Here is a 16,370-nt window from a genome sequence, read left to right on the forward strand (position 1 = left end):
GTTGGTCGATAACTGTGATTCCACCTTTATGAGGAAATGCAATCATACAAAAGTATGTTGAAACCACAGTAGCCATGGCATAAACCCACAGTCTTCCTAGCAAAATGTTGTAGTCAAGGGGTCCGTCAACTACCTCAACTTCAACAGTTACCGTTTTGCCTCCTAGTTTGATATGCAGATTACTTAATATTCCAGAAGGTGTATATGTACGATCGTCAAAATCTTTTAATGTTGTTGGTGAACGTGACAATGGCGGTGAGTCAAGTGTTTTCCAAGAACTCATAAACATTATACAAGTAGATGCCCCCTCGTCAATAATAGTTCAATGAACAAGTTTATTGAGAGTGTTTACTTGAATAAAAAATGCTAATTGTGTTGGTAACTGTGGTGTATAACCCGCATGGTTGAAAACCACAAGATTGGAATCAGTTGGATCGATTCCACCAATTGCTGACAACAAAGCCTGCTTTTGGGAGGGATAGTTCTGTAACACCTCAAGCATAGACAACAGAAGGTGACTGAGCCAAATCTTCTATTATGTTATAATTCTATGCAGCTTGAGCTCGAGGGTTAAATTTCGATTTGTGTACAACTCCCTTAGGTGGTTTTATCGTTAACTCTGGTGCAATAGGTGGTGGAATAGGATCATTCGAAGTTGTAGTCGAAGGGTTAGGTTGATCAGCCTGGTTATTCAATGACGATGGTTTATTTCCATAATCTTTACTTCGTGTTGACACCAAAACATCATCTTTCGGCTTAGAGGCGGATAGCATAAGCACTTGGGAAGTGGAAGCTTGGTCTGTAGCAACCATATTTGTCTTTGATTTTGGAAAAGGATCAGTCAATATCGTAGATGTATTAGAAGTCTTCAAAAGCTTTGAGACTTCGGAGTGGTGTGGACAATCTCGCGTAAAATTCTCATCATTACAGATCAAACATGGGTAACGAGGTTTCCTTGCCGAAGAAGAGGAATCAAATGATTTCTCTTGAGGGGAGTTATTTTGTTTCTTCTTTTTTTTCCCCTTTTTCTTACCTCTTGGTTGCTTTTCATTCTTGCCCTTGTCAGATGACACAACATTTATTTTAGAAGTAAGAGTGTTATCAGGTGCATTTACAGTTTGATTGGTAATGGAAAGTGTTTGAATAGATGGTCTACTTTCCGTTTGTGTGCTCAAAGAACCAATCACATCATCACCGGCATGAGAGTCCTTACTCGATGGTGGAGGAGGAACAATGAAAGCTGGTCGGGGTGCATTCGGGATCTTGTCATAGAGCGTGCCAGATTGTGTATAAATAAAATCCAAATATTGGGCACGAGCAATTACTTGCTCTTCTATGACAACTCCACCTTTTGCTACATCCTCAGTGATAGATGGAAGCAAGGATTTTATACACCACTTAGCTAGAAGCTGATCAGGAACAAAAGTTTTAACCATGCGACGATGACGACGCCACTCATGAATATGATCAGAGATATGAGTAGCAGTAGTCTGTTTAAAGTTGGTTAATAGTTCTGTTCCAGTATCATATCATATGGGTAACTAGAAGTGGGTTAAAAATGTGGTAGCTAAGGCAGTGAAGTTATCAAAAGAAGCTCATGGTAACTCGATGTACCATTTCACAGCCAGACCAGTAAGCATTCTTTGGAAAAGACGAAGTCTAACAGAATCATCATTCAAGGAGTTTGATGAACACCATAAATGAAAAGTCATGACATGGTTGGACGGGTCTTCTCCAGGATTTCCATTGAATTTTGGAATATCAGAAGGTAACTTATGAGGAATCACTGACCACCAAGGTGCATAAAGAATTGGGTCATTGGTGAGCCGATTTAGATCTGGTAACTCAAGTGTTGCAATGAAAGGCAACTGTCTATTAAGGTTAGGTTGAGCATATCCAGGGTAAGATGGAATTGCCTGGGCAATGGGCCTTTGCATACCAACATAAGGCATCTGTTGTTGGTAACCTTGATATGGGTAAGTTTGTTGAGCAAATCCGATGTAAGGTTGTTGTTGTTGTGCACCAGGGTAAATTTGCTGTTGTCCAAACCCAGCATAGGCTTGTTGACCAGGGCCTAGATAAACTTGTTGCTGACCAAACCCAGCTTGATCTTGTTTTCCAAGTCCATGTTGAGGTTGGTATTTCTGGAATTGTTGCTATTGATATTGGGGCTGCCAAGGCTGTTGAATCAACTGCTGTTGTTGTTGGTAAAACAGTTGTTGATTTAACAGTTGTTGTTGCCCACTAATATAAGGTTGACCAGGTTGTGAATACACTAACCCAATGTAGGTCTGTGTCATTCCAATAAAAGGTAAACTAACCTGAAGTTGTTGGGCTCCAGACACAAGTGGTTGTTGTAAAACTACCTAGGAAGGCTAGATCTGTATACCTGAAACTTGTGGATCTGTATATCTGAGCTTGTGACTACGGCACAATTGTAACAACAAGTGTTATAGGTATGGATGAGGCAGATTGCATAGGTTGTGATGGATACACAAGCCTAGGTTGAACGGGCATGGTTGGCTGCCACTGAAAGACAGTCATTCCAGGCTGACCTAAAGACGACGACATACCGACATATGGTTTCCCCCCATAATATGGAGGATAAGGAGAATATGCATATTGTTCTCTGTATGGGGGTAGTCAAATGTTAAGAGGATACAGAGGATGATAACCAGATGAACTAGTTTGTTATGAACTTGATGGGTCCAACTGTTCGGTACCTGTAAATGAGGAACCAGATAAAATTCCAGTAGAGGACATTGGTGAAGACCAAGGGCTAGAAGCAACACCTGAGTGGGTTCCCAATAAAGATTGGTAACCCGATGGGATGGATGGAACACCATACAAATGTGACTCAGGTGTCATAGTAAACATCGAAGAGGTTGCGACAGAAGATTCTGCCGTAGCCGTAATAAATGGTACGGTCTGGGATGTTGACTCTGCCATAGTCAAATGTCCAAATAAGTTTCCTAATGAATCAACAGGTGTCTAAAAGTAATCAAGATCAAAAGGAGCAGTGAAATGAGGAGTATAAGGATACAGATAAAGTCCAGTTCCAAAATGGAATGGAGTTCTGGGTGATTCTACCTCAGGTTCCTCTTCTATTGAAATCAAACTAGGTGGAAGAATTTCACCGTCTGGTCCGTAATAGATTTCTGGTTGTTGCTGAGGTAAAGAGGAGGTCTCGACAGTTACAGATGTCTAAGGATCTACCGGTTGATCTTCTTCTGGTAGGGTAACAACTTCTGATTGTTCTACCTCAAGATCCAAATGTTCCGGTAAAAGAACAAATTCAGGTTAGGCTTCGTGAATAACTTCTAGTTTAGAAGTAACTTCTGATTGAACAGTGATGGGTTCAAGATCCAGTTCTAGTCGAACAGATTCAGGTCCAGAAGTAATTTATTGTTGAACAACTTCGGATTGAGAATTAACTTGTTGTTGAACAACTTGGGTTATCATTTCACTAGATTTAGTTCTAGTTTCTTAAGGTAATTGTGGAGATTACACTTCAGTAACAGATGTACCAGTAACCGTAGGAGTAACTGGGGTCACAGTACTTACTGGTATATGTGTTTCTGGTAATTTAGATGAAGGACGAACTGCTTGTGAAGTATTGGATCCAGTCAAATGAGACCGCTTTGACCGAATAGGTGTAGCTTCAGGCGGCAAAGGCGGTTTACTCACTGATCTCCACGAATGATGGGGTAAGGGTTGATGTTCCTCCATAATTGCTGATTGATTTTATTACAAAAAAGAAATAAACAAAAAGGGTTAAGCTAGGCAAAATGTTTACCAAGCAACTGTGAACTACAGAATACCTCTTGGCGAACCAAGAAGTATGGGTAGGCAATCTCCCCAAATGCTGTGTTCGGTGTATCATAGTGTACAAGGCGGCTGACTCGGTTACCTAAGGATGGATAGCAACCTAGTGTTGTCCTCCCATATATACCCGAAAGTACGTGGAGGCCCAATCCGTATTAGTGCTGTCTAATGCAAAACTGCACAGTGAGAGCATTCCCATATACTTTACATACTGTAACACCGCCCTATATACCCGAATGTATGTGGACGAACTACGATATACTCATGTAAATGGAATGAGATATCATACTCGGGATGTATTGCAGACAAGTTAGCGACAACTACTATGTTTTACGCTGCCACAACATGTCTCTAGCCTAGAACCTCTAAATGTTATTCGTTAGGTGACAATGCTCCATTAGGTAAATTGATGTTAATTTTATGTTGATCTTGCTTAAGAATTTTCCTTTCAGGATTCACCACGTGATGTATTTTCAATTCCTAGAATGCAACTAACATGATAAGCATTCTTTTCATTCAATTTAACAATGAGAATCTTAGCTAGTAGGGATAGAGCAATCAAATTTCTTTCAATCAAAGAGCAAAGAGCACAATCTAATGCAATTTCCCTAAACTATTACTATGAGCACACACAAACTTTTTTCAATGCACGATGCAAGTTTTTCTTTTTGATTCCATTAATGTTATGATGAAAAAAAAAGGAAACTAATGCACATACAATCAATCAATCTTTAACAAGAACGAAGACTTTACGACAGTCCTGTTTCGAAGGAAAATAATACTTTTACGACACTTTCTTTTGAACAAAGACTAATCGACTATAATCTAACTTTGATGATGAATCGAAAATGACAAAGAAATCATTTAAGAAACATTAATCAATCAATTCAAAGTAGAGCTAACAAAGGAGATACAATGTTGATTTCAGATACATGACATTCATTGATCATTCAACAAGCAATCAAACAGAAGAAATTTGGAGAAAAACCCTATCCAAAGGTGAAAAAATGACCCAAGGAGGATCAACGTAGCCCTGAATGGGAGACAGTGCACTTCAGAGCACTATCCCTAAGCCAAGGGTGCTCTGCAGCACACTGTGTCTCTCACAAACCTGCGCTAGTGACATTAAGCCATTTCAAGAGGCAACTAAACACAGTTTTTGACCAAAATTCACTTCAAAAAGACTGAAATGCAATCAATGAAAGGGAGTAAGGTCTGCTAGAGTGTCCTAGGATGTGATAAGCTACTCAGAACGAGGATCATTCCCCAGTATGGTCGCCAATTTGTTATGAAGAATTTGGTATCTACGGATAAATAATAATTCCCTAGACAGTAGCTATATCTAGAACAACAATTTAAAGCACTTTAACCTTTCTCTATAAAAAATAGATAAGACAAAGAGAATGAGAGGACCTACTTGTACTTTCACTTTCCTCTTGTCTCCTTTGTATCGATCCTGTCGCTCCTTCCCATACTTAACACGCTTGAGAAGTACTTGTAAACATCAACAGAAGACAAAGAACCGATCAAAGCAAAAGATCTATTGATTACAAGTAAATGGAATCAGATACATTCACACATATAAGCATCACATATCAAGATAAGCATATGGAAAAAGGTGAAAATACTTTATTGAATAGAAGGAAGAATTACAACCATGAAGCTTGATTCGAAGTCACTCCTCTAGCTTTGGTTCCATCCACATCACATCATAAGCATGACAATCCGGTAGCATAACGACACTTACAATAGTCTCAATTCTCAAACTAACATTATCTCCTTACAATCATCAAATTCTAGCCCCTTGATCACTTAGATGAGTGCTCAATTTATAGGAAGATGGAGGAGGTTTTGTCATTAATGAGGGTATTGAATGGCCTTCCAAACTTAGAATTAGTTCCATGGAGGAAGGGATGAGAGTATAGGATGTATCTTAACTCATTCCTCATCCATTTTCAAGCTCATAAGAGATGATAAGTGTGGGAATCATCTAGAAGGCTCCAAAAGATAAGAATATTCCCCAAACCTTATGTGAATTTCACTTAATCTCGCCCAACGCAGGTCAAAGAGGGCATAAGTGCTCTGCAGAGAACCCTGACATGGACTCAACTACTCTGCAACACACCCTTGCATGGGCTTAACTGTGCTGGTCCCTCTAGAGATCATTTCAGGACGTCTTCAGGCCATGAAACTGTCTGGGAAGGAGGCATTCAAAAGGTTGATTTGTTTAGGGCATGTAACAACTGAAATTATGGTTTGATAAGCCCTAAAACACTGATTTGGATGATGGGAGTGATGTGCCCAAATGGATTTGTAACACCATGTCACATCATCACATCATCATGACATCATTCATGACGTCACTTCCACGTCACCCCGGGACTTCGCAATCACAAGTTTTAAAGGGACACAGTTTATAACAACCCTTCACCTTAGCTGATTTGCGACTGTGATTTGAATTACGATGTAAGGATCGGAACCGACACATAACTTAAAAGTTATCTATAACATTTCACGTCCGGGTCCTTCGCAACTTTCATAGTCTTGCCCATTCCTTTGCCTCCGCTCTGAACACCGATTGCGATAATACGAAAAGCCTGACTTGTCTTGTAAAAATAAATGACTCAGATCTAATCTATTCAGATCAACGACAGAGAAGATTTCAGATTCCCCTGCGCTCAATTTTAAGTTTCTCAAGGGGGGGGGGTTCGAAAAGTGGTTTTTCCGTCCAGCCCTATATCTACGTGTCACTCCTTTATTCTTTCGGACTACCCTCTTCACAAACTACTTACCACTTTGAACCCCCTCTGAAAAAACCGCTAAGCCTCCCCTTTTCATCAACGTCTGTTTTGCGATTTGCGATAAAACTATAAAGTCCACCTCTCTTATCACATACCTCACTCCACATTCTTCTCCATGATGTCTGTGTTCGGGATTTATTACGCTCTACATTTTTATCCCGATTTTCTTCAAAACGTGATTTGTTTCAAATGAAACTCTCTTATCATTGTCATTTATTTTTAGCTTATTGATTCATGTTTTCTGTGTTCAGGTTCATGACAAAAGAGGACAATTGTGCTGATAAATGGCAGTTCAGTTCAAACAGACAGACCAACATCCATATTATCTAATGGAACAAACAAAGTCGATGAAGACAACAAATCACATCCAAAAATTCCTACAGAAAAACTGTTTTCCTTTAAGAGTTATTGAAGGGATCTGTTTAAATGCCCTCAATGCTCTCCACAATACATTCAATTGTTTTTCTGCTATTTAAGCTTGCTTGTTGTATGAAATTTAGGTCTTGAATTTTATGAAGAAAGGTTTACGAAATCTCGCACTATTTTACTTTCATACTTTTCTCAATAGAATGACTGGAACATTGTTTTAGGAATTTTCATAAAGAATTTTTAGAAGTTGCATTTCTGTAATCCTGAAATCATCTTTGTGAGAATGACTAAACTATTTCTATTTCTTTTATGAGCTGAGCAATGTGCATATGATATTTCTATCTTTGTACCTCTGTTTTGTTCATAAATAAATAGTAAATTTATCTTTTCAGATTGTTTATTACATGGTATTTAAAGAACAATGTTACATGTATTCATTTGTGATAATGCTGCCATTGATATTTTTAAATACATGTTAAGCAATTTTCTTTGATATTCTAAATGCGATATGAGTTCTACACATTATTTTGATTAACTATTTAGTCAAAATAATCATCTTGAAATATTTTCATTTCCATTGGTGTTTGAGCAATCTATATTAACATTTATTAAGGAAAATCATTATAGATCGCATCTAGATAAATGTTAAACAATCCCGGGTTATAGAGTAGATTAAAGCATATGTTTTCCATTTGATTCATTACTGCAAATCCATCTATTTCACTCCACTATAATCATTACACATTCATTCACTCACCTTTCATTGGGAAACTGGTCCCGTTATATCCTGTCGGAGCCATTACCTAAACAAAAAAGGAGTTGTCTTAAGGTTCGGATTGGGTGGTTTTCCCCCATGTTGATGCAACGATTTTCGAGGCCTCAACAGGTCCATATATTGATGGCATGAATTTCTTTGTTTCTCCTTCTAGGTGTTCCTTACATATGTAAAGCCACATCTTGTCTCCAACATGAAATGCATGTTCTTATCTATGTTGAACATGTTTTTTCTTATACTACAACTATATTTTCTCAAGATGCTCTTGCACTTTTAAGTGTATCATCAAGATCCTTTTAATGAATTTACTTTATTTATCTCTTCTCCTTTCACCTCTACTTTTTATTTTTATTTTTATTTTTTATTTTTTTATTTCTATCCATGAACAATGTGAAAAGTATGGAGGTAAATATTTGAAGTAAGTCCCAAAAGGTGACTATTTTGAGGAAGAATGGAGTTCTCAATTCTATGAGTGTTGAATGTAAACTAGCTATTCATCTCATGTTTCCATATTCGGTAACCTCTTAGAATTGCACCAACATTTAGTTAAAAAATTCAATTTATCCATTGGTATTAGATGAAACATAATGGAATATCCATGGAATACCTCACTTGGTATCCATCCCCTCCCAAAATTTTATGTAAAATCTACAAGAAAATGATGGAGCTTCATAATCCAAAATGTACCTGCATATGAGTGAAAACCAACTCAATCCCATAAAATATGCTATGTAAAATTCCATTTCATAAATTATTTACTATAAAATAATAATAATAATAATAGTAGGCTCTATGAGTGCCCCTACCCGATAACACCCTCCCTGGGATTTTTGTGGCCTACAACCCTGAGTGCCTCTACTTGTTGATGCTCTCGTTGCCCTCCATAGATCACGCTTCACCTTTCCCTCCATAGATTTGTTCCCTCTTACTTTCCAGATCTTGATTCTTCTCACTCCAGGCGTCGTTCTCTATTCTTCCACGGTGTACCTTTTTGGTCAAGCGATCAACCATGACTAGTCTGGCCCCTGAATCCCCTCAAGCCCAAGAAATCGTTTCCTTTAGTGCCATGGTGTCCAATGGGCCCAAGTTTTATAAATAACCCCCATTTAGATTTTTCAAAAAACTTGAGGTCATTCCAAAGATTGAAGTCTATTCCTCCCAGGCCAGATCACATTCCCTTTAGCTATCTAAAAGGGGTTTGGTGGGTCAATCATGGGTTTATGGCCCTCTCCTCAAAATTCCCACGTGTGGATTGAAAATGATTGGAAGATTCTAATCCAAGGTGAGATTGCTTCCTCCTTCTGTAGAAAAAGGGTTTTTTCACCTTTTTCTTTGAAAACAAGTCAGACACGGAATTGATGTTCAGGAGTGGGCCATATTTCATGGGTTCCCAAGGCCTCTACCTTGATCACTAGAGACCTAATTTCAACCCTTATTGTGATGTTCCCACCTTTGTCCCTGTATGGGCGAAACTTCCCTTTCTCCCCCTCCATTGTTGGAATGATGCTACCTTCAGATGCATCGACAATGTTTTAAGAAAGTACATTGATTGTGCGGATCCCCATGAATTTTATTTTTCCTGTGCTCACATTTGTTTTGAGGTTGATATTGAAAAAAGGCTCCCTAATGCAATTAATATTTTCCTTGAAAATTGGTCCCAGATTCAGGAAGTTGATTACGGCCAAATCCAATTCAAATGTAAAGTCTATCATGAGTACATATATTTTGCTACAAATTTTCCTAAAAAGGAAGAGGATCAGAAAAAGAAATGATATACAGGGGAGAAATGACAATAATAAAAGAAGAGACACAACCCTAATAAGTAGCAACCTCCTCCAAAGCTTTAGTAGGAACATGAAATATTAAAAGGTAAAGGACCCTCTTCCCCAAAAAATAAATCTTCCGACAATGGAGAAGGGTTGAGAAAATCTGGGAATCCAAGAGGCAAGGAGAATAGGTTCAAAGCCCTAGTCATTGAAGAGGAGGAAGGGGAAATCCCACATCAAGAAACCTCAGAATCAAATAGGCAACTTGAGAACCCTCCCCATCTGAGATCAGGGAAAGAACCCGTAAACAAGCCTAAATCTAATGCCAATAAAGATAGTAATTTAGAGGACCATTTAGAATAGGAATATGCTTTCCCATCTCCAAGTAAGATTGTAGTCGCTTCTATATTTACAAGCTCAAAAAATGAAAGATATGAACAAAGAAAAATAAAGAGTTTGAATGTCATTCATGCAAATTAGGAAGGAAAAAAAATAGATAATTATGAATTGAAAAGACTAAAAAAGAAAAAGAGTTAGGCCACCAACATACAATCTCTCATCAATTGGTAGAACTTAGCAACAAAGGTAGCAAGAAAGGAGTTAGAGAAACCCCTCCTAAAGGGGAACCTAATCTAAAAGTAAGTAATGATAGTTATATTTTGGAATTGTAGGGGCCTCAAATTTGAAAAAATAATGGCTGAAGAAAATTCACTCATTAAAAATGAAAAACCATTAGTGGCCCTTCTCTAGGAGATGAAATTGGAGGAGTGGGAGGCCTTATCAAGGCATCAGAAGATTTGGAACAATAGTGATATCTCCTCTATCATCTCCAGGGGAGCCTCAGGTGGATTATTCACTTTGTGGGATCTTGATAAACTCCAACTTATAAACTCACTCAAGACAACACATTGGGTTACCACCTCCTTCCAGATTCTCGCATCAAATTAGGTATGTGCTATCATCAACGTATACATGCCTGTTCACTTCAAAGAAAAGCAATACTATTGGAACTCTCTCATGGGTCTTAAAGACTTTGAATTTGGCACCAATTACATATTTGGAGGGGACTTCAATACCACCCTCCATCATAGAGAGAAAAAAAGGGATCCATTATCTGTGACCCACTCCAAGAACACATGGAGGATTTCATAAGCCACCTTCATCTGATATATATTAAACCTTCAGGCTTCCACTACACTTGGAACAATAAAAGACCCGACCTGGGTCATATCTCTACAAGGCTAGACAGTTTCTTAGCCTCTAATGTTTTCCGAGCCGTCAATCTTACCCTTCACTCCTCTATTCTCCCTTGGAATGGCTTAGACCATCATCCTATTAAGCTAGATATTTCCTCCCGTTTAACTATGGATCAATTCCCTTTAGATATTCTTCACTCTAGACCTTGTCCCCGAACTTTCATGGCTTAGTTTCCTATTCATGGCTCCCTTGGGTTGATGGAATCTTGATTCATATATAGGAATCCAAAATAAAAGGACTCAAAGGGAGCATCAAACTCTGGATAGTTGGATCCAAGGCTGATCAACAAGCAACTATATAGGAGATGGAACAAAAAATAGAACAAATCCAAACTTCCATGGAAAATGAGTCAGTCACAGAGGAAATGTTATTTAAGGAAAAGGACTCCTTTACAAAATATAGTTCACTTCTAAAAGAATAAGAATAATACTAGAAGCTCAAATCTCGTAGCATACAACTTCAAGTGGGAGAGAGAAACACCAAGTATTTTCATAAGTTTTTTCATAAGTGACAACTTTCAGAAAATCAAAGAGGAAGCTACTACTCATTTCAACAATATGTATAGACAAAGTTACCCACCTTTAGAATAAGATGAATCCTATATGCTAGAGTAGATCCTGATGTTGGTCACAAAAGACATGAACCTCTAACTAAATATTCATCCCATAGAGGAAGAAATAAGTACTGTGGCATTCTCCTTTCATCCAGATAAAGACCATGACTCAAATGGATTTCGCGCTCACTTATATCAACAATTTTGGAATTTTATCAAGAGAGATCTATTCAGAATGGTAAGATATTCCTTAAAGAAACTCTGCTTTGGTAGAGGATTCAATTCATTATTTCTGGCTCTAATTCCTAAAGAAATTAATCCTTTTTCCTTTGATATATTTTTCTCGATCTCTCTTTGCAATGTCTCATAAAAAATAATCTCCAAGCTTCTTGAAGATAATCTAAAAAAAATCCTCCCTCATATTATATCAGAAAACCAAGGAGGCTTCATACCTAGGTGGCAAATCATAGACAACATCATCTTAGTTTCGGAGGCTATTGACTCTAGTAGGATCATAGGTGACCAAGGAATGCTTATTAAGCTTGATCTAGCTAACGATTTTGATAGAGTAAGGCATAAATTCTTACTTAATTCCATGAGGAATATGTGATTTCATGCCAAATTTATCCAGTGGATCACTTTCTGCATTAACCCCCCTTGGATAGCCCCCCTGGTGAATGACAAAGTTGCAATTTTTTTTAAAGCCTCTTTGGTTCTACGATAAGGTTTCCCTCTATCCCTATCTTTATACATCATCATGGTAGATTCTTTAAGCCACCATATAGAATTTGAATATGGTAATGGTAGTCTCCTCAGTCTTAGATATGTTCAAAAGTTTAAAAGTGCCAACCACTCTCAGTTTGCAGATGACATCATCCTCTTGGGTGGAGCTTCTCTGGTCATAATTAGAAGATTCAATTGGTTCTGGACAATTTTCTCTTAGATTTTGGAGGTTTAGCCAATGCAACCAAATCTAAAATCTTCTCATGGAACATATTCAAATCCAAACAAAAGAAAATTGGAGAAATTCTTGGCTTTAAGCGTCTCGAGAGCTAGAAGGAATTCAAGTATATGGGGATATCCATTTGCCTTAAACGCGATTCTCCACAAGCATGGCAGTACAGTCTAGTGAAAATAATAGGAAAGATGGAAGCTTGGGGAGCCATATGGATAAAGGAAACCTTATCTTCCATCCCCCTTGTATCAATTTTCGGCTCTTCTTGCTCCACAATAAGTTCTCCACTGTCTTAGATTCTATATTAGAAAATTCCAATGGGAAGGAGGCAAAACATCTACTAAAAAGTTCCATTTGGTCAAATGGGCTACTGCGTGAGATCCAAACTTCATGGAGGGCTTGGTATATCAGACCCCATTCTAATGAATTAGGCCATTGGAACCAAGTTTGTATGGAAGCTCAAAACTCATCCAAAGACTTGGTGGGTACAAGTCCTCAAAGAAAAATACTTACAACATGGAAACAAAAGAGATATTGACCCAATTCAGACATCTCAACAAAGATCCTTGATATGGAAGCTTATATCTTCTATAGCTACTCTCATCAATGACCACCTCAGTTGGATTCTAGGAAATGGATTGAAAACCCACCTATGGACTAATTGAATAATGTATCTATTTCCTCTCCAAAAAACAAAGAAACTATGACCCTTGGAAAACTTCTTGTGCAATTTGAGGAAGAACACACTTGCTCATATTTCTAGACAGGGTGAATCTGGTGGCTAGATTAGATGGAATCTGGATGACCTCCCTAGTAACCTTCAAGCAAATATTTTGAAAGGAAAGTTAATGGGGTGTTGTCCTTGAAAATTCACCTCTTCACAACAGAGAAAACTCCAGTTACTTACTAGATGAAGTGGGCTGAAATCCACCCAGATTCACAGAAACTCCTCTTGCAAATTGAGGAGAGAATTCCAGAGTACAAGGATGAAAGTGAGAGGCTTGATCAATGTGTTCAACTTTATGATACTTCGACCCTAAATGAAGGTTTCAAGTTGGATGCTTCTCGTATATTGTAGGAAATTTGAGTAAACAACACTACTATAGACAAAGAGAAGGAGCTACTTCAAGAACTTATGAATAATGCAAAGAGTATGTTGAGGAATGCTAAAGTTGCAATTTGCTCTTTTATGATACTGCGACCTAGGTTCATTCGTCCAACAATATCATCTGGTGCCACCATGTTCAACACCACCATCTTCAGGGGTCAACAATCCTCCAAATTCAACAACCTCTAAGTTGCCTATCTCCTCCACATCTATGATGGATTTCTATAGTGGTATACCAACCAAACCCTCTCCATTTTTACAGAAAATAGTGGCAATATTTGAGCGACAAAATGGGGAGTGTCGACAATGGATTGAGGAATTGGAGTGGTTTCTTCTCTCTGAGAGTGATGAAAATGGGAGTTCTAGTTCAAATTTGAGATTATTGCAGTCTTTACCCTCAGTAATATATAATGTCCATTATTTCTTCATATTTGTTGTTGCTCAGGTTGAGACATTTCATTAAAGAATAGGATCAATGCATGCTGCATATCTTGTTGATCAATTCCGCGGGGGGGATGAGAGTGATCCTTTCCTTGAATATGACAGGTGGGAATTGCATGCATCTACATTTTCAAAAAATTCTACTTAGGGTGCTAGCTTGTTTTCCAGTTCAAAATCACCTACCTATTCTTTGTTAAGCATGTCCCATTCTACACAGTCAACTCTTGGGGATTTTACTACTACTTTGTATGGGTCATGTTTTTCCATGTTTAGTGCTCCATCATCATCTTCAAGTTCTTCAACTTTTTTCTTTTCCACACCAACAACCTTTGTGCCTAGTTCTATTTTTGGGTATTCTGGGGCCTTGCAAACAACCTCCATGTTTAGGATTTTGCAGGCAATGACATCAATGTTTGGGGAAAATATATCTTATCTTTTTCCTTCAGCCACAATAGCTAAGATTCCTCATCAATGTTTTCATCTTCAGCTTTTGACACAGGTGCTAAAACTACTTCAGGTTCAAGTTTTGGAGCTGCTACTCCCCCTAAAAGAAGATTTGGGAGAGGTTGTGGATGCTAGGGTCATGAACTTTGGAGAAAATATCACCATATAAAAATTTGAAGCCCAAACCTTGTACAAAATGATGCTAAATGATGGATAGTTTAGATTTGATTGAATTCTTTCAAGGATGAGGTAGAGGACAAAAGTCGAACTAAATTAAATGGCATGTATATGAACAAACAAGCCTAATTGATATTCAATTCTATTATAGGAAGTATGTAAGAGGAATTAGACATTCCACGAATTTCCATGGATGGTGAAGTTTCTTAGCAACGAATATAGAGTCTGACATTGAAATGGAGAGATTGTGCATCAATATTGAAGATGTCTTGGAGAACTTTTTGATAATTTTTTTTGGGTCAAGCTTCAGTTTTACATAGGAATTAATCCACCCACCCATGAAAACAAAAGAATCTCTTAATGTTTTTCCACCTATCATCACAATTCAAACCCTACACTATCAGGTGACTTCTTCCTTTATTTTTTGTTCAATTTCATTAATTAACAGGGATATCGCTTAATTCCGAAGCCTAAATTTTATTGTGCACCTTCCCCCTTTTACTTGCAAATAAAATGGCTAGAATTTGGAATGTGAGCCACCATTAAATGTGGTTTTTTCCTAATTGTGCTATATTGGATAATGGATGAGGTGATTTTTTTTTTTTAATAAAAAATGAATATCATTTAAATATAAAATGGAAATTTTGTCTAAGTTTATTTTACACAGTAGGAAAATCTAATAAAAAATATTAAGTTTATTTTGGGAGATTAAAAAGTGAAGATGTTATTATCCTCACTCATATTAAATTATTGCTTATTGTTGAGTCCCAAACTTGCATCTTCCCTATACACCTTTTCAGCCTTCTTTTCCATTTACTTGACCCACCAAGCTGTCAAATCATTGCATATTAGTTTAAAAAGAGCTTATAAAATGGTTTCCTAACTATGTCTTGTGACTGTTGTTTGATTTAGATTTTTGTTCAATCAGCTGTGGAAACTTGTCACTTTCCGCAGCCAGCTCAAGTTTCTGCAGCCATTTTGTTGAAGACTATGTTACAGGTGTCCACTGGAGAATCCGACCACATGGGCAAGCTGCAAATGATGTGTACATGGAGCGTGTCCCCTTGGTTCAGCTGAATCACTCACAAACAACCATGGTCAAGGGCAGTCAAAGCAGTGGTCAAACCAAGAGTTTTGCGGTGGCACGACTCTGTTTTTACCACGTGAAGATTTGCGTGGCAAGTTCCTCAATCTCCGGAGGTGTGCTAACACCTGTGGATCGATCCGTGAACCAAATCGAACAGCCACCACTCCATAGATTTAATTGTCACGGCTACCATACTGCTAGATCTCAGGACGTGGTTGTTCACGTGTCTGTTTGGCAGCGCAGAAATTAGGAATTAGTTGTAGTATCCTCAGTTATAAATAACGCGTTATCATACGCTTGATAGCTAGCTTTTTATCTGTAATATTGACTGTTTTTACGAGCCCACTGTGCCGTGCTCTATCTTTATCTTATGACTGCACTTTAATATATGAGAAGACAGTGTTCTTAAGTTCAATTTGTGACTGAGTATTGATTGGCCGAGGTTGCAGAGGGCCCCTGTACACCAAGGCTCTGTAACTACTGTATAGTTTCTTGCTTGCTTTCATTATGTTACTGCTTTTATAATCATTTGCTTGTATATATTACACTATTCTGATATTCATGTTAACTGCTGTCCATCTTTTCTTTTATGCTTTCTCATGATTGTTAACTGATCAGTGTTTTTCTTTCAGGTTCTTGTAGACAGCCCGGGAAATTTACATAGTTTTTAATGACTAATGACATGAAATCATCTTGTCCTTCTGCTGATTTATGTTCTGAGTTTTAATTCCAACATTGTCATTTCTTTCAGTTCTGTTTTTCTCATTTACTTTCATGCAATTTAGATATCATATTACTCCATCTGTTTATGA

The 16,370-nt window shown here is 37.8% G+C and overlaps 1 pseudogene; it reads left to right on the forward strand.

The window, feature by feature from the left end:
- The first annotated feature begins 249 nt into the window (after window positions 1-249).
- LOC149229771 (nuclear pore complex protein NUP58-like) lies at window positions 250-14,429 on the forward strand (annotated as a pseudogene).
- Window positions 14,430-16,370: the final 1,941 nt, after the last annotated feature.

The sequence above is a fragment of the Pinus tabuliformis genome, chromosome J (genome assembly GCF_031772625.1).
Source record: "Pinus tabuliformis cultivar Carrire ecotype Pingquan chromosome J, CPIR1, whole genome shotgun sequence".
Taxonomy (NCBI): Eukaryota; Viridiplantae; Streptophyta; class Pinopsida; order Pinales; family Pinaceae; genus Pinus; species Pinus tabuliformis.